Raw genomic sequence first — 18,683 nt, 5'->3', positions numbered from 1 at the left:
ACCTGATTAGATTGGGTTCAACCAAATTGCTTTGTTTTAATTCGGGTTTGACCAATAGGTGCAACCCAAGGGGATTAGGCTCAGATGATGTGGCAATTATTGGTGACATGGAATTGGATTTCATGAATTTTAAATAAACCAAAATTATTGCATGGCACATGGACCCAGTGCTTGACACATGGCGACATTGTTTGTTATTTGAATTTAAATTCAAACATTAAGCAATGTGTTAAATGATTTTAATCACTCAAACCATCAGCCAAGGTGGCGTCTGAGTTTTTGAATGGATTAAATTCGAATTTCAAGAGGTGATTTCAAAATTATGAAGTGTTTTACCTTGCCGCATGGATTTCAAATTCCTTCCCTCTTGCACATGTGTTTAAAATTTGAATTTAAATCAGATTTGGTTGAGATCTGATTTGGGTTGTTCCTATTCGTTTGCATGTGCCAACTAAAAGAGGTTTTCTAAAAATAAATTTCGAATTTTGAATGAAAATTCGGAGGCCATTAAAAGGGGTCAAACATGGGCACCAAAAACACATCCATTGCAGCCTTCTTCCTCACCCGCCTCCTCCTCCTCTTCTTCTCCATTTTAGATAGGGTTTTCAGGGTGAATATCTAGAAGATTCAAGATCAGATCTGAGTCCTCTACTTCCCTTACAAACCTTATCTCTATCTGCTTCAAGACGATTGATCAAGAGTTGATTGAATTCTGGCGGGCAGATTTCAGCTTTCAAGTGTTCTGCAGCTGCTAGCACTGTTGCGGAAGAAGATCCTTCAGGACTTCGCGTGTACTTCTCATAGAGGCCATTCGTGTGCATGGCTGCGAAGTCAAGAATCAGATTCACAACTTTCATCCATCATAAAAGGTATTAATCTAGCATTAATCATTTATTATGGTGTCAAGGTCTAGGTCCAATTCTCCGAGGTTTTATCCTCTTTTGGGGCTCCTCACGGAGATATCTCCAGAATCCATTCGATGGATATTCGGAGATTAATTGGAATAGAGTTCTTAAGTTTCAGATCTGATAGTTAATCATGCATAAAAGTTTTAGCATAATTGTTTAAACGATTCCGGCATAATCCTATGTGTTCTTAAGGTGCTGATTTCTAGATTTGATCTTGTAAGCATGCATGAATTAAATTGTTTGATTCGGTTTTTTCACTGCGTTTTAAAACTTAAAAAGAACTACGTATGGCTTGATCCCCCTTATGAAGGGGTACGTAGGTAACCCGATCAGGTTCAGCCATGGTTTTCAAAAAAAAAAAAAAATTCAGCATGCTAAACACCGAAGAACGTAGGATTCACTTTCAGTGGTATCAGAGCCCGGTTTATGTTTAAACTTTTATGTTTTAATTCTTGCAATTAAATCTGAAATCATTAACATGTTTAGATTAGATCTAAAGTGCTTTTTATGATTGATTTAATTGCTGATTATGCATGATTAAGTAGATCTGAAATTTTGGATGCATATGATGCATGTTTGTGTTAGGATTAGTAACATGAATAAATCTGAAATCATAATATTGTTTAGATTAGATCTAAATAAAGTTTATGATTCATATGATCTCTGATTTTAATGAACAAATCAGATCTGAAAATAAAAGTGAAAAAACAAATACATAAGATGTATGTTGTTTGTATTAATTCATGTTGTTATGTATATGTGATGCATGAACATAAAACATAATGACTTAAACATGAATTAAATCTGATTACATATGATTAATTACAAAAACTCAGATCTGAAAATGTGTTTTAAGAACTGAAAGATTGTAATTAATATGTAATTAAAAGAAATATGCAATGATCATAACTTTCATAAGTCTAAACTTAATTGAGAATTAAGTGTTATGAAATAGAATTGTAACTCAATTAATTGACATTGCATAATTCTTTGGGCATATGGGTTAGCTTGAATCAAGTTCTTAGGATTGGGTTAGACCTAAGGTTAGAATCAAACATGGTCTAATTAGAGTTAATTGATCAAATCTAATTAAGTAGTAACTAGATTAGGTCAAGAAAACTCTAGGTTAAATACAATAGTTGTAGATTGATCAATTCCATGTCTTTGATTAGACCAAGATGGAACTTGATTTAGGCTCAGAGGTGTAGCCCGAGTCATTTGAGTAATCAAATCGAAATTGATTAACCAGTCGGTGTCTAAGGTAAGTTTGGCAGTTTTGACCAGTGGTTTTTAATTGGGAGCTACTCGCACTGATTCGTCTTTGTCGAGTTAATGGCATATCCCTTCCACCGATCTCACTTACCTGGCCGACATGGTCAATCACATTTTGATTGGATCACTTAATGATTCGAGTTAGTCCATACCTTAAGGAAAATCAGTATGACTGATTTAGGTGTCTCCTTAACCGGTTTGAGTCTAATCTGATTTGGTGAAGTCAGTGGGAGAAATTAGACTAACCGAATCTTCTCATCCATCCTAATTATGAAATCCTCTAAAATTATTAGGTCCTTAAAATGAAATGGTTATGGAGATAACTAGGTCATAGCCTCCCATTAAGTTGGGTGATAATGGGTCCAATGTTTTGATAATTATTGGAGGCGCCACACGCCTAGTACTTATCAAGCATTGGAATTGTCATTCAATATATGATGAGTTAAGTGTACCTTCAATAGGCGGTCAGGTGAGCCGAGCCACACTCGGGCTTGGTCGTCTATTAGTTGATTAGACTTAACCCTATCATTTAATGGTTGGACCTGACTAGGGTATTCGGTGGAGGCGCCACACGCCTGCCGGAAAACCTAGGGCAAAATCATCACTAGAAGTTGCTTGGTGAAGCAATTGGTTAAGAACCTACCAATAGGTGCATATGGGTTGGCCGAGCCACACTCGGGCCTATATGGGATCTATTGGGTTCTAGTGCCCACTAAAGAATTAGGAGTAATTTTTCGAATTAGAGGTAGAGGCTACCAATTTGTATAAAATAGTGCGAATATCTTTAGACTAAAGTCCAAGTCTACTGTGTTTAGTCAATTCATATACTAATAGCCAAATTTTCTTTTTATGCAGAAATGGCCACTAATTTATCACTTCGCTCATTGTTGGACAATGACAAGTTGACTGGTCCAAATTTCAATAATTGGCATAGAAAACTAAAAATAGTGCTAGAGCATGAGAGGATCCTTTATGTGATAACGGATCAAGCACCTGAGCAGCCCGCTGCTAATGCATCAAGATCGGCCAGAGACACTTATCAGAAGTGGCTCAGTGACCGGATCACTGTTCGATGCATCATGTTGGCAGCAATGAGTGATGAGTTTAGTAGGCGTTTTGAGAATTCGCAGCCGGAAGATATCATTCAAGTGTTGAATGAATCATTCGGCGTTTCCGACGACGTTGAGAGGCACAAAACTAGTTGTGCCATCTTCAGCGCCCGAATGAAAGATGGGACCTCGGTAACTGATCATGTACTGTGCATGATTGAGTTGATCGAGCGTCTAAGCTCTCTTGGCTTTTTCCTTCATGATCAATTGGGGAAGGATGCCATACTAAACTCATTGCCTGGATCATACCGTCCTTTTCTCACTCATTTTCGTATGACGAAATTTGTAGTGAATTATCACCAATTGTTGGGGTTACTACAGACGTTTGAGAATGATCACCAACTTCTTAAGAAGACGGTGAATTTAGTGGGAGGTTCATCCAAGAGTCGCTCCTTTAAGAAAGGGAAAAAGAAAAATAAAATTCAAAAGAAACAGGTGCACCATGCTCAGCCTAATCAGAAAAAGAATAAAAAGGCTGATCAGAGCAAGGCGGAGTGCTTCTTCTGCAAGAAGCAAGGACATTGGAAGAGGAACTGTCCTCTTTACATTGCATCCCTCGATCCGAACCGACCTAAGAAAAGTGGGCAATCAGTTGCCAATCAAGGTACTTATATGATAACACCTTGCAATTTTTCTATTTGTGATAATTCGACCTGGGTATTGGATACCGGTAGTCCTTTTAATATTTGCAATTCGTTGCAGGGGCTACAAGTCAGTAAGAGGTTTGAAGAAGGAGAAAGGTTCCTGAATGTTGGAGATGGAAGACCAGTTCTAGTTCTAGCTTTAGGAATTCTTAAACTTGAATTCAGCTCTCATGTAAATGTCCTTAGTGATTGTCACTATTGTCCAAGTTTTCTATTGAATATCATTTCTGTAGGCCTTTTGGCCAAAAATGGTTATGAAATATCAATAAAAAAGGATTATTGCAATGTCATTTGGAATGGTGTTGTTGTAATGAATGGAATTCTGAGTAATGGCATTTACATTTTGTCACAGCCTGTTCATGTAATGTATAAATCCAATAAGCGCCCTAGAATAGATAATGTCACGGATGTCTACCTTTGGCATCATAGGCTAGGTCATATTAACAAGAATAGGATGAACAGGTTAAGTAAAGAGGGAATCTTTGATGTTAATGATTGTGAATCATTGACAACCTGTGAATCATGTCTTCTTGGTAAAATGACCAAATCACCTTTTACCGAAAAAGGTGAACGAGCCAGTGATTTATTGACCCTTGTACATTCTGATGTATGTGGGCCAATGAGCACAGATGCTAGAGGTGGGTATTCATATTTCATTACATTTACAGACGACCTTTCTAGGTATGGTTATGTCTATTTAATGAGACATAAATCTGAATCATTTGAAATGTTCAAATTATATCGTAATGAAGTAGAAAAACAAACTGGAAAGAGTATTAAAACTCTTCGATCAGATCGAGGAGGTGAATACCTCTCCAGTGAATTTTTGACATATCTAGGAGAAAATGGGATTCTCTCCCAATGGACTCCTCCTGGTACACCACAATATAATGGTGTGTCAGAAAGGAGAAATCAAACTCTGTTAGACATGGTTCGATCCATGATGGGGTTTGCTAATCTGCCCATATCCTTTTGGGGATATGCTCTTGAGTCAGCCTGCTATATTCTAAATAAGGTTCCAAGTAAGTCTGTAAATAAAACACCACATGAGATGTGGACTGGACGTAAGCCGATGCTCTCTCACCTTAGGATTTGGGGGTGTCCGGCGTACGTCAAATGTTTGAAGACAGACAAACTTGAACCCAAGTCTGACAAATATTTTTTTGTTGGTTACCCTAAAGAAACTAAAGGATATTACTTCTACTTTGCTGAAGAACAAAAGTTGTTCGTAAGCAATAGAGCAATTTTCTTAGAAAAGGAATTCTTTGGTGAAGGAACAAATAGCACTAATGTTGAGCTTAGAGAAGTTCAACATGTAGAAGATCCGACACCATCTACTGAACCAGTTGAGTCGGATTTGATTAGATCAGATCCAGAACCCATATTAGATGCACCATTAAGGCGATCGGGTAGAGTACCACGTCAGCCGGACAGATACTACGGTTTTTTGGTCCGGGATGGGGATCCTATCGAACTTGATGAAAACGATGAGGATCCGATCACATATATGGATGCAATGCAGAGGTATGACTCTGATAAATGGCTTGGAGCCATGCAATCTGAAATGGAATCCATGAAGGTCAATGATGATTGGACATTAGTTGACCCACCCGAAGGAATTAAATCCATAGGGTGTAAGTGGATATTCAAAAGAAAACGGGGCGCAGACGGAAAGGTAGAGACCTATAAAGCCCGTTTGGTTGCCAAAGGTTATCGTCAATGTTATGGTATTGACTATGACGAGACGTTTTCTCCTGTGGCAATGCTCAAGTCCATTCGGATTGTGCTTGCGATAGCAGCACATTTAGACTATGAAATCTGGCAAATGGATGTAAAGACCGCATTTCTAAATAGAGATTTAGAAGAGGAAGTGTATATGATACAACCTGAAGGTTTTACATCTGCAGATGAGTCTAAAGTGTGCAAGCTTCAAAAATTCATTTATGCATTAAAGCAAGCTTCACGGAGTTGGAATATACGTTTTGATAAGGTAATCAAAACATATGGCTTCATTAAGAATGAAGAGAAACCTTGCATTTATAAATGGGCAAATGGTTCAGTTATTATATTCCTTATTTTGTATGTGGATGACATTCTTTTAATCGGAAATGACATTCCTGCATTACAAGGAATAAAGGTTTGGCTATCATCTCAATTTGCCATGAAAGATTTAGGAGAAGCATCTTACATCCTAGGGATGAAGATCTATAGAGATAGATCTAGAAGATTGCTTGAATTATCCCAATCCACATACATTGATACTATACTGAAGAGGTTCAGTATGATTAATTCCAAGAAAGGCTATCTTCCGATGGGCCATGGAATTAACCTCTCTAAAAGGGATTGTCCGACAACCCCTCAAGAAAGAGAGAGTATGGATAGAATTCCATATGCTTCGGCAGTGGGATCTATAATGTATGCCATGACATGTACTAGACCAGACGTGGCATACTCACTAGAAGTAGTGAGCAGATACCAGTCTGATCCAGGTAGCAACCACTGGAAGGTTGTAAAAACCATCCTTAAGTATTTGAGAAATACTAAAGATCAGTGGCTTGTCTATGGTGATTCTGACTTAAAACTTGAGGGATATACTGATTCAAGTTTTCAGTCAGATCAAGATGATAGCAAGAGCGTGTCAGGATATATCTTCACTCTTAAGGGTGGGGCCATCTGCTGGAAGAGTTCCAAGCAGCATACAGTGGCAGATTCTACATGTGAAGCAGAATATATCGCAGCATCTGATGCCGCCAAGGAAGCTGTATGGTTGCGGAAGTTCATCACCGAGCTTGGAGTGACACCCTCCATTGATGGTCCAGTGCCTGTATTTTGTGATAATACTGGGGCCATAGCTCAAGCAAGAGAACCCAAAGCACATCAGCGGACCAAGCATATTCTACGTCGCTACCACCTGGTTCGAGAGATCATCGATCGAGGTGATATTGATCTTCAGAAGATTGACACAAAAGAAAATCTGGCTGATCCATTTACCAAAGTCCTCGGCATCAAAGAGTTCGACGAACACAAGTCGAAGATGGGTATTAGATACTGTGCCGATTGGCATTAGGCTAAGTGGGAGTTGTTGGAATTTGTATCCTAAATGTCAATCGTCAGCATATTGATGATTGAATTTTGTAAATGAATTGACAAATTAATAAAGTGTTATTTGGCATTATTCATCATTTCATCTTCAAATGAACTCTTATATGATGAAGTCCTTAGGACTTATGTTATGATAAAGGAGGATTTATCTTTGAGTCCTTAAACTTGTTTGCGACGAAATGATATGTTGTTACTAGGACGACAACATTATCGAGATTAGGTCGTTGTGTGACATATACGTTGGTTGTCCTCTTAACCAAGGAGTGTGGAGACACTGGTATGCCACACAAGAGAAGTGTAGAAGTACATTTCACTAAACGTGACCAATTCCAAAATGCTCTACTGTCGAGAGATGTTCCGAGTGGATATGGGTATAAGTTTGGCCCTCTGACCTGAGACCGCAACCTGTGACTAGCAAGCAACTCACTGTACTTTGGTACCGGACTACCTAAATTTCTAATTCAGTGACAGAAGGTCACTGGGTGCAGTCAGGTACTTGCGTAGTCAGTTGTGAGTCAAGATGGAATTGACCCCTCCTGAAAACAGGAGATAATGTCTTGTGATTAATTTAGCAAAACCTTGGCCAGGGTAATCCCAGTGAGGAGTTACGGGATATCTAAAGTTAATCACATAATGGATGTACTAATTATAGGGTTGACAGTGAGCTCTAAGTCATCCTGGCATTAGGAGTCAAAGGGATTGAATTATACAGTAACCATAGTTCAGGGTTCCAGAATATTTGCTTCGCATATATTCGACCTATCCGGACGTCGGGTACCATTGCTAGATGGTCACATCGATTAGTGTTGAAAATTGTTCCTATACTACCGGCTTAGGTTAGAACCTATGAGGTCACACGCATAGAAGATTCCTGATTGATCAAGAAAGCTGATGAATGATTAAGAATCATTCAGGGGTAATTTGGTCAATTTGATTGGCAAATTATCTTATAAAATAATTAAAGTAATTATTGAAGGATTAATTAGTAATTAAATTACTAATAAACTCAATTTGATTGAGCAATTGTGCTAAGGATGAGCCAAATTGGATTGGATTCAAGTTTGGGCTCAATCAGGGTTTTGACCTGATTGAATTAGGTCAGAACCAAAAAGGACTTAAGCTGATCAAATTAATTTTAAATTAATTTGTTCTTAATTGGGGATTGACCTAATTGAATTAGGTCCAACACAAAGTAATAATTCAATTTGATTGAGTTTGCATGAGCCAAAATTGAATTGGATTCAATTTGAGCTCAATCAGGGTCTGACCTGATTAGATTGGGTTCAACCAAATTGCTTTGTTTTAATTCGGGTTTGACCAAATTTGATTAGGTGCAACCCAAGGGGATTAGGCTCAGATGATGTGGCAATTATTGGTGACATGGAATTGGATTTCATGAATTTTAAATAAACCAAAATTATTGCATGGCACATGGACCCATTGCTTGACACATGGCGACATTGTTTGTTATTTGAATTTAAATTCAAACATTAAGCAATGTGTTAAATAATTTTAATCACTCAAACCATCAGCCAAGGTGGCGTCTGAGTTTTTGAATGGATTAAATTCGAATTTCAAGAGGTGATTTCGAAATTATGAAGTGTTTTACCTTGCCGCATGGATTTCAAATTTCTTCCCTCTTGCACATGTGTTTAAAATTTGAATTTAAATCAGATTTGGTTGAGATCTAATTTGGGTTGTTCCTATTCCTTTGCATGTGCCAACTAAAAGAGGTTTTCTGAAAATAAATTTTGAATTTTGAATGAAAATTCGGAGGCCATTAAAAGGGGTCAAACATGGGCACCAAAAATACATCCATTGCAGCCTTCTTCCTCACCCGCCTCCTCCTCCTCTTCTTCTCCATTTTAGATAGGGTTTTCAGGGTGAATATCTAGAAGATTCAAGATCAGATCTGAGTCCTCTACTTCCCTTACAAACCTCATCTCTATCTGCTTCAAGACGATTGATCAAGAGTTGATTGAATCCCGGCGGACAGATTTCAGCTTTCAAGTGTTCTGCAGCTGCTAGCACTGTTGCGGAAGAAGATCCTTCAGGACTTCGCGTGTACTTCTCGTAGAGGCCATTCGTGTGCGTGGCTGCGAAGTCAAGAATCAGATTCACAACTTTCATCCATCATAAAAGGTATTAATCTAGCATTAATCATTTATTATGGTGTCAAGGTTTAGGTCCAATTCTCCGAGGTTTTACCCTCTTTTGGGGCTCCTCACGGAGATATCTCCAGAATCCATTCGATGGATATTCGGAGATTAATTGGAATAGAGTTCTTAAGTTTCAGATCTGATAGTTAATCATGCATAAAAGTTTTAGCATAATTGTTTAAACGATTCCGGCATAATCCTATGTGTTCTTAAGGTGCTGATTTCTAGATTTGATCTTGTAAGCATGCATGAATTAAATTGTTTGATTCAGTTTTTCTGCTGCGTTTTAAAACTTAAAAAGAACTACGTATGGCTTGATCCCCCTTATGAAGGGGTACGTAGGCAACCCGATCAGGTTCAGCCATGATTTTCAAAAAAAAAAAAAAAAATTCAGTATGCTAAACACCGAAGAACCTAGGATTCACTTTCAGCAAGATATCAAGTAAATCCTAAAGAATCACACTTAATTGCTGTTAAAAGGATATTAAGATACTTAAAAGGAACACAACATTTAGGTTTATGGTATTCTAAGACATCTACAATTGACTTAATTGGATATTCAGATGCAGATTTTGCTGGTTATAGATTAGACAGAAAAAGTACAAGTGGAACTTGTTAATTTCTTGGAACAAACTTAATCTCTTAGTTTAGCGAAAAGCAAAATTCCGTAGCACTATCTACAGCTGAGGCTGAATATATTGCTGCAGGAAGTTGCTGTGCCCAAATCCTATGGATTAAGCAACAACTCAAGGACTATGGTATAAAACAAAATAAAATTTCTATAAAGTGTTACAACACTAGTGCCATAAATCTGACTAAAAATTTTATACAATACTCAAGATCTAAACATATAGAAATCAGAAATCATTTCATAAGAGATCATGCTCAAAATGAGGATATAAAAATGAAATTTATAAATACTGATAAACAAATTGTAGATATTTTCACTAAACCTCTTAATGAAAAAGTCTTTTGCAAATTTAGAGATGAATTATGCATTTATGATCATTTTTGATGACTGATTATGAATGATAAATTGCATATTTTGATTGACTATTATTGGTTGAATTTTAGTTGATTTGATATATGGTTTACAATTGATTTTCAAATTATATTTAGAAAGATTTTGTCTCTTGAACTGTCTGAGGAGACGACTCATGTAAATGAGGAGTCGACTCATGTAGTAAGCGACGACTCTTAAGCTAAAAGAGTCAACCCCTAACTTAAAAGAGACGACTCTTAAGTTAAAAGTGTCGACTCCTAATCTACAGGAGACAACTCATTAGTTGAATGAGTCGACTAAAGTGGAAACTATTTAAAACGTATTCTAAAAGCTCTCTCTCTGAAACGTTGAACCTGAAACGTTTCATAACCGTTAGAGCGCCTTTTAGCCTTCAAACTCTCTTTCAAGCAAAAACCTCCAAAACCCTAGAAAGCCTTTCCGAGGTCCCGATTGATCTTCCAATGGTGAGAAGAAAGCAACTTACATCTGGACCAAAGAGGAAGAATATCACTCCACAAACAGAGAGGAGAACAAAGGCGAGGGCAGAGACAGAAATGAATCCACAAAGGGAAGAAACGCCACTGCCTCAACCCATTATGACCCCTTTGTCACCTCCTTCCTTAGTTTCAAAACAAGGTCCCCTCTCCATAAGGAATGTCTCTACCGCAAGAAGAGTGGATTTTAAATTTTTAGAAAATAAAAATTTTCCATTAAGTCAAAATCTGAAGGAGATGGAAATATCTGTGTTCACTGAATGTGCTGACCTACCCAGATTTGGTACGAGAATTCTGTTAGGATCCTATGCATGCCACAGAAAATTTCAGAAAAAATCAATGCGCAGTGGAAAGGCATGCACGAGATTTTGTTCATCGCATGAACGTATTTTAAAAACGTCGTTCGTAGATAGATTAAGATTAAATATTTTAAACCATTTTATATCATTAGGAAGATCAGATCTTCACCTTGTGTAGGTAGATGATCACCGCAAATCTGATATTCATGGATTTGATGGAGGTTCGATGGAAGCCGCACACGCATCCGGCCTCTACAGGTATCCACACGAGGTAGAACACCGATCGAAGCTTTTGTATCTCTCCAGGATGCTAGCTCCCTTGCAGAGATGGCTTTTGATAGCTGAAATCCTCTCCTTCGAATCAACTCTTAATTGCTTTGAGAGGAGGAAGAAGAAGGAAGGTTCAATGGAAGAAGAAAAAAAGCCCACAACCATTTCTTTTTCTTTGTGTTGGAACCAAAGAATGGGAGGAAGAAGGGCCACGCCACACTCTTTTTCCCTTTCTTTCTCTTGCGGCTGAAAGGAGGAAGAGGATGGGGGGGTTTGCTGCCGTGATCCTCAAAAGAAAAGCACAAGAGGAGGGGTCGTACGCCCTCCTCTTTGAAGCCCCAATTGATAAGGATGAGCTCCTAAAATTTAGGAGCTCATCCTTATCCATTTGAATTTAAGCAAGGAGGGGCGTACACCCCTCTTTTTTCCTCCATGCATGGCACCAAAGGAGGGGCGTACGCCCCTCCCTCTTATCCCATTTGATCAGCCCCCACTTAATCAAATTAAGTGGGGAGGGTTGGGTCAAATGCATGGGTCCAATCCTATTCAAAATAGGATTAAGTGCACCCCTTTTTCTTTCCTTTCAAATCCTAATCTAATTAGAATTTAATTGAACCACAACTTAATTGAACTCTTCAATCCTAATCTAATTAGGAGTCATTAAATTAATTAGATTAAAATTAATTAGGACTTAAGAACTCCTAATCTAATTAGGGCTTGTTATTTCAGTCCTAATCCAATTAGGACTTTAAAAATCTTACTCCAAGTAGGACTCTAATTTAATTGAAAATCCTAATCCAATTAGGACTCTAAGAATCCTACTCCAAGTAGGACTCATGATCAAGTCCAATTAATTAAATCCAATTAATTAAATTAAATTACAATTCAATTGCTATTATTCATTTTTCAACTCACTAACTCTTAGCGGGTTAACCAATTATCAATCAAATTGATTATTTATGATTCCTAATCACAATTCAACCATCGGATCGGTCAATACCTCTAATGTGTGTGACCCCATAGGTTCTATTCTATCTGGTAGTGAGATATATTGCGATCTCTATCACAATATCATTGAAAACTCCTTTCAATGGGTTGGAACAATTCCAACTCAACTCACTAGGGATCATCGACCATCAAGATGATCCTTGTGAGTCTCACCATCCACCAGTGACACCTAGAAGCATGTAGTGGCTATTCAGTAGAATAGAATGATGAACTTCTAGGTGCAGTTATCGTATTATACAGTCCTTCTATCATGGATCCCTATAGACCGGAGGTCATGGATAACTCGTCAAACCTCGTCGTCTATCATATGTCTAGATTTATTCGACTTAAGTTTGAGAGTAAAAAACTCTTTCTCCACTGTACATACTACCCTGGCCAAGGTCTTACGAACTCAATCTTATAAATCACATAGAATCACTCTTTATCTATGAAGGTCGATAGATTCCATGTAGGTGCATACCCTACTCGTACAGTGAACCTACTGCAGTCAATTTACACAACAAGGTTCCATATGACTAGAGATCATGTATATGTGTAGTCAAACTACAATAACCTCACTATGAGTAGCCGAAGCACCGTAGGTCAAAGGACCAATCACACTACTGCAACATCAAGCAAGTCACCGACGAGTGGATAGGCATCCAAGTGACTTCTTGTCTTGGTCATCTGCACTATCAGTACCCTTGTTTTCTAACAAGCACCTGCACTATCAGTTCAGTGTTCCTACACTGTGGACTTGAGACTCGTCCATCCATAAGAAAAGCGATCAGTGCACTGATCTCATCGGATCAATCACTGTCTTCATGATGATCTATGATCAGGAGCATTTAGAAATTAATCATCAATGATACATAGCTCAAATTCTCAACTCTTGAGAATATTTATGATCATCTTATTAATTTCTTGGATGATTCACTGATAAATAAATAATATGAATGAAAAAGATGCCCATTTATTATTTAATAATAATAAAATCAAGTACAAAATTTTGTTTCATAATTAATAATGTGTCAGCCAGATTGGCTTCTAGGGCATACATCTAACAATCTTCCACTTGCACTAATGCCAATCAGTCATATATCTAAGTCCCATCTTCTCAAGGTGGGCTTCAGTCTTCTGCTGACTTAGCTGCTTAGTGAGCGGGTCCGCCAGATTGTCCGCGGAGTCTATTCTCTGCATCTCGACATATTTCTTCTCGAGGTAGTCGCGTATGAGATTAAAGCGCCGCTCTATGTGCTTGGACTTCTGATGAGACCTCGGCTCTTTAGCGAGAGCTATGGCGCCATTATTATCGTAGTAGAGTGTTATGGCATCTGATGATATTACATCTAGCTCTGCAATGAATTTCTTGAACTAGAAGGCTTCCTTTGTAGCTTCAGAGGTGGCGATATACTCACCTTCCATAGTAGAATCAGTAATGATCGGTTGTTTGGAACTCTTCCAATTTACCGTACCACCATTGCACAAGAATACATATCCAGATATAGACTTTCTATCATCAATATCAGTCATAAAGTCTGAATCTGTGTTTCCTTCTACCTTTAACTCTGATGCTCCTCAAAGACCAAGAACAAATCCTTAGTTTTTCTCAAGTACTTAAGAATGTTATTCACAACTGTCCAGTGCTCTTCGCCTGGATTCGACTGATATCTGCTAGTGACACTCATAGCAAGAGCTATATCAGGTCGTGTACACAACATGGCATACATGAGGCTCCCTATTGTCGATGCATAAGGGATCTTGCTCAAGCGTTGAATCTCTTCAGATGTGTTGGGGCACATCTTCTTGGAGAGATGAATCCCATGCCTAAGGGGTAATAGACCCCTTTTGGAGTTTTCCATGCTGAACCTCTTCAGCATCTCCTCTATGTACATCTTCTATGATAGGTCAAACATCCTCTTAGATCTATCTCTATAGACCTTAATCCCCAAGGTCTTTCATGGAGAACTCTTTTGACAACTAGACCTTGATCGAGGTTAGCATGGGAATATCATTCCCAATTAAGAGGATGTCGTCCACGTACAATACGAGGAATACGACAGCACTCCCACTAACCTTCTTGTAAATACATGGTTCCTCTTCGTTCTTGATGAAATCAAACGATTTGATCGCATCATTGAAACCAGTGTTCTAACTCCAAGATGCTTGCTTTAGTCCATAGATGGACCTTTGCAGCTTGCAGACGTTGTGATCTCCATCACTGGAAGTGAAACCCAAAGGCTGTTTGATAAGTGCTTAATAATTTATAATTTAGTTATCTTTCTATAGCACTTATCAATATTTTTAAACTGATAAATACATATTTTACCATGAAATTGAATAAACATTGAATTAAATTTAAATTATGGTAAGAGGTAAATAATTTTTTTCTTAAACCACATTCTGAACTTGTCTCTCTCTTGATGGCAATCTTTAATGAAAACTACAGAAAAAACATAGAAGGAGATTGTGTTGACCCGGCTAAGGTTATAATTAAATGGGCTTTGGTCCTGATTAGATTGAAAGTTATAATTGTATGGGAAAATATTTGATTAACCCTTTTATTAAGTTACGGTCCTGCTTTTAGCCTTGTTGAGTCCGGTCTGAAGCAGTTTAGCAAAAATTAAATTCAAACGACATTGGGCTCGAGAGTAAGTTCAAGCAAATCAACGATCATGACCCACCTCAAACCCAAAGTTAATTCCCAACCAATTCATTACCTGCCTTCATATAAAATTGATAAATTTAAAACAAGAAAAAAAAATAATAATGAATATAATAAAATAAATAAAAAATAATTTCGGAAAGAATCACTGGATTCACTGTTCATATGAACAGTGTCCCGTGAAAACACTGTTCATATGAACAGTGTTACAAAAAAATATATATATAACTAATCCTACTGTTCATCTTCTTCCTCCCCGTAAGCATCCCGACCGTCTACGGCTCCTCCCGTCGAGCCCGCCAGCCAGATCCGCAACCCGATCCTCCCTCAGCCGCGTGCCAAACCCAAGAGGGAAATCAGCCGGGCGTCTTCCGCATCCAACTGTGGCATCGTCTTCATCCCCGGATGTTCCGCCAGCGACCACTCCTCCGATCAGCCCGTTCCAACCTGAGAGATCTTCTACAAAATCTTCCACGCGGTGCAGCCTCTCTTCCCAGTTCCTCCGCCTCTTCATCCGTAGCTGAGATCCCGCTCTTCCGCATCAGTCCTTTCCAGCTGCAGCCAACATTTCCGGATTCATCTCCTTCCCAGCAGCCGGTAACGCAGCTCCTCCCGGATCGGCATCCGTCTCTAGCTCCGTTCCCGTCTTCTCCGAGATCCCAGACTCCCATGATTTAGCCACCCAGCCAGCTTTTTCCGGATTAGCGCCTCCATCCCACGGTCAGCTCCAGCCGATCCCATGGATTCCGTCCCAACGATCACGCACGCGTTCTTCCTCCTCTCCACGCGAAATCATGGATCCACCATTGGCTGATTCTTGGTGGGGATCTATAAAAGGAAGAGGGGAGAAGAAAGGAGGGGGGAGCTCGGTTGAGAAAACAGGGGAGACCCCCTATTTCGGTGAAAAGAAGAAGAAAACCGAGAGGGAAGAAGAGAAAAAGAAATTAAAAAAAAGAGAGAAAGGAGGGGGAAAGAGAATAGTTTTGGATATTTTAGGAAAAATGGGAGATGATCAATTTCATTTGAAGATGGAAGGTCGTCCGAAAGCCATGCTCGGCTAAACGTCTAGTCTAGGGCTGGATGAAGCCCTAGCAATGTATCAGGGCATTGTAGTTCTTATTTTTTTTATTATTTTGGAGCTTGTTTAAATTCTTATCTTCAATGAAATATTTCTTTTATGATATTTAAACCTTGAGCATGCCATTGATAAGTGCTGATTAATCTATAATTTAATATTCTTTTTCCAGCACTTATCAATGTTCTTAAACGGATAACCACTTATTTTACCATAAAATAGAACAATCTTTGAAATAAATTTAAAATATGATAAGAAGTAAATAATTCACATATCCTCACCTTCCATGCGTACCAGCCAGCACATTTCAGTTCAATAACAATGGGTTCGAGCCCAATGCCCAACTGACATGCATGCACCCAAGCAATCCAACGGTTCATAAATTCCTATCTCCGCATCACGTTTGCAAACTAAGCAGAACAGGGGAGACCTTTAATTTAAATCCACATATGCCCATTTTCGTGTCAAAATAGAGCAGCCATTTACTATTCATATTTGCTAAAGTAGTCTAAGATGATCCATGCCTAGGAAGATGAGGTGTGCTGCACCCTAGGTTAGCATAATTAGGTAGACACTTCATGCTACACCTAAGATGGATCTTCCTCAACCTCTTTATGTTTTTATTTTAAAAGGCTTGTAGCCAATTTGTATGCCTCTCCAAAAGATAAAAATTAAGAACACAGTCCCTAATGCAATGCTACGCGGTGGATTCCAAACCCTAGATCCATCTACTTTGATAAATTTCAATTCGTACTCATAGATTAATTTAGTTAAATCAAGTTAGCAAATTCTTCTTTTTGATTTATTATTAAAGAAAAATAACTAGTCTCCAATTCCTGTGGACCGACACCCGTAATCACTATCCTACAAGATACGTGCTATTGCGTGGTTTATTTTTGAAATTGAAAGAACCGATCAATTTTTGGCGTCGTTGCCGGGGATTGCTAGCATAGTTATTTTTTCTACCATTAAAAAAAATTAATTAATTAAAAAATATTTCAAAAACAAATATATATATAAAAAAATTATTATTTTCTATTATTGTTACTTTTCTTATCTTCTTTTTCTCTTCTACTATTTTTTTTCCAATTTTTCTTTTGGTCTTATTTGATCAGGAATCGAAGAAAAAATCTGGGATGATCAAAAGGAGAATAGCTGGAAAAGAAATGATGTAAAGGTTTGCCTAAAAATTTAAATTGCTGGAGAAATTCCCTTTGGTAACCTCTAAACCTTTCTTATTTATATTAATTATTAGCTTGAAATCTTGTGGTGATTGTTTGATTTTAATTTCAGCAAAAGTGTGAATGCATACTTGATACACATACACAAATTAATCCGTACATAGTAAGGGCAATCACCCCAACAAGATAAGAGCCGGATTTCATCACCGGACTCTTGCCCAACTTAGGTGAACTCAATCTCACATAGTGTCATTTTAATTAAAATCAATTAGACGTTGGCTCCTAGGGATATTCGAGCTCAATAGGACGAAGATCACCGAAAGTTGCACCAATTTCGCTCTATGGCTTAGTTGATGTCTAGGCAAGCTTTGTCCCTATAAGGGAGACAGTTCATCTGTTCGAGGCAAGTGGGTTTTAAGTGGGACATTTGCGAACGCATCGTGACCCCTCCACTTACCTGGGAGCTTACCTGATCAACTCAGTTCATTAGACCGGATTGGAGGCTTAGGTGCCCTCTTCAAACCAGTTAGGAGCTGTCTAGTGATTTTAGGACAAGTACAAGGATTGATGTGTTTATCTTTTATTGCATGCTCGACTGATCAAGTACTAGTGTATGCAAAGTAGTCGTTCTAGAGTACGAAACCTATTACCTTTTGATCCTGAAATAGAACGAACCCTTAGGAACATTCGAGCTAAGATTAAAACATTAGGATCATCCCCACCTCTTAAGATGGCTGAAGAACAACCCAAACTCCTGAGGGAGTACTTTACTCCCACTATTTACACTTCCCCATCTTGCATTCGATTACCTGAAGTAGCAGCTGTACAATATGAAATAAAATCTAGTGTGATCCAAATGCTCCCATCTTTTTATGGGCTCACCAATGAAGACCCATATAAACACCTAGATGAATTCTTTGAGATTTGCACCACTATCAAGATTCAGAACTTCACTGATGATGCTCTGAAACTTAGATTATTCCCCTTCTCCCTTAAAGATAGAGCCAAACAATGGCTGAATTCTTTAGAAGCTAACTCGATTCGTTCTTGGGATCAAATGCAACAAGAATTTCTAAAAAAATACTTTCCCATAGGAAGAACGAACCAGTTTAGACGTGCCATTACAAGCTTCTCCCAAACTGAGGAAGAAGAATTTCATGAAACTTGAGAGAGATTTCGGGACCTAATCTGTAAATGCCCTCATCATCAAATACCTAAGTGGCAGCTAGTGCAATGTTTCTATGACGGATTGACTGAACGAAACCGTCAGATGATCGATGCTGCATGCGGGGGGACATTCATGCTTCAAAATGAGCATGAAGCATGGCAATTATTTGAAAATCTAAATGAAAACTCCCTCCACCATGCTTTCTGTTCTCGTCAAGCACCCCTGAGTTCTCAAAGAAAAGGGACCATTTGTGGAATAAGTCATTCTATGGACCTGTCTAGCAAGGTAGATGCATTGTCCCATAAGATTGACCAACTGATGATAGGTGGGCATTACATGAACTCTTC

At 38.4% G+C, this 18,683-nt stretch overlaps 1 non-coding gene across 1 annotated transcript; it reads right to left on the bottom strand.

Moving 5' to 3' along the window:
* Positions 1-18,274: 18,274 nt before the first annotated feature.
* Positions 18,275-18,380, bottom strand: LOC149753652 (small nucleolar RNA R71). The gene has a single exon (XR_016409308.1). It is a non-coding gene; the product is annotated as a small nucleolar RNA R71 (small nucleolar RNA).
* Between the last annotated feature and the right edge of the window lie 303 nt (positions 18,381-18,683).

This window comes from Phoenix dactylifera, chromosome 4 (genome assembly GCF_051530095.1).
Source record: "Phoenix dactylifera cultivar Ajwa chromosome 4, Ajwa_hap1_PhDact_Kaust_v1.1, whole genome shotgun sequence".
NCBI classification, from domain to species: domain Eukaryota; kingdom Viridiplantae; phylum Streptophyta; class Magnoliopsida; order Arecales; family Arecaceae; genus Phoenix; species Phoenix dactylifera.
This window is presented reverse-complemented; position numbering and strand designations above follow the sequence as displayed.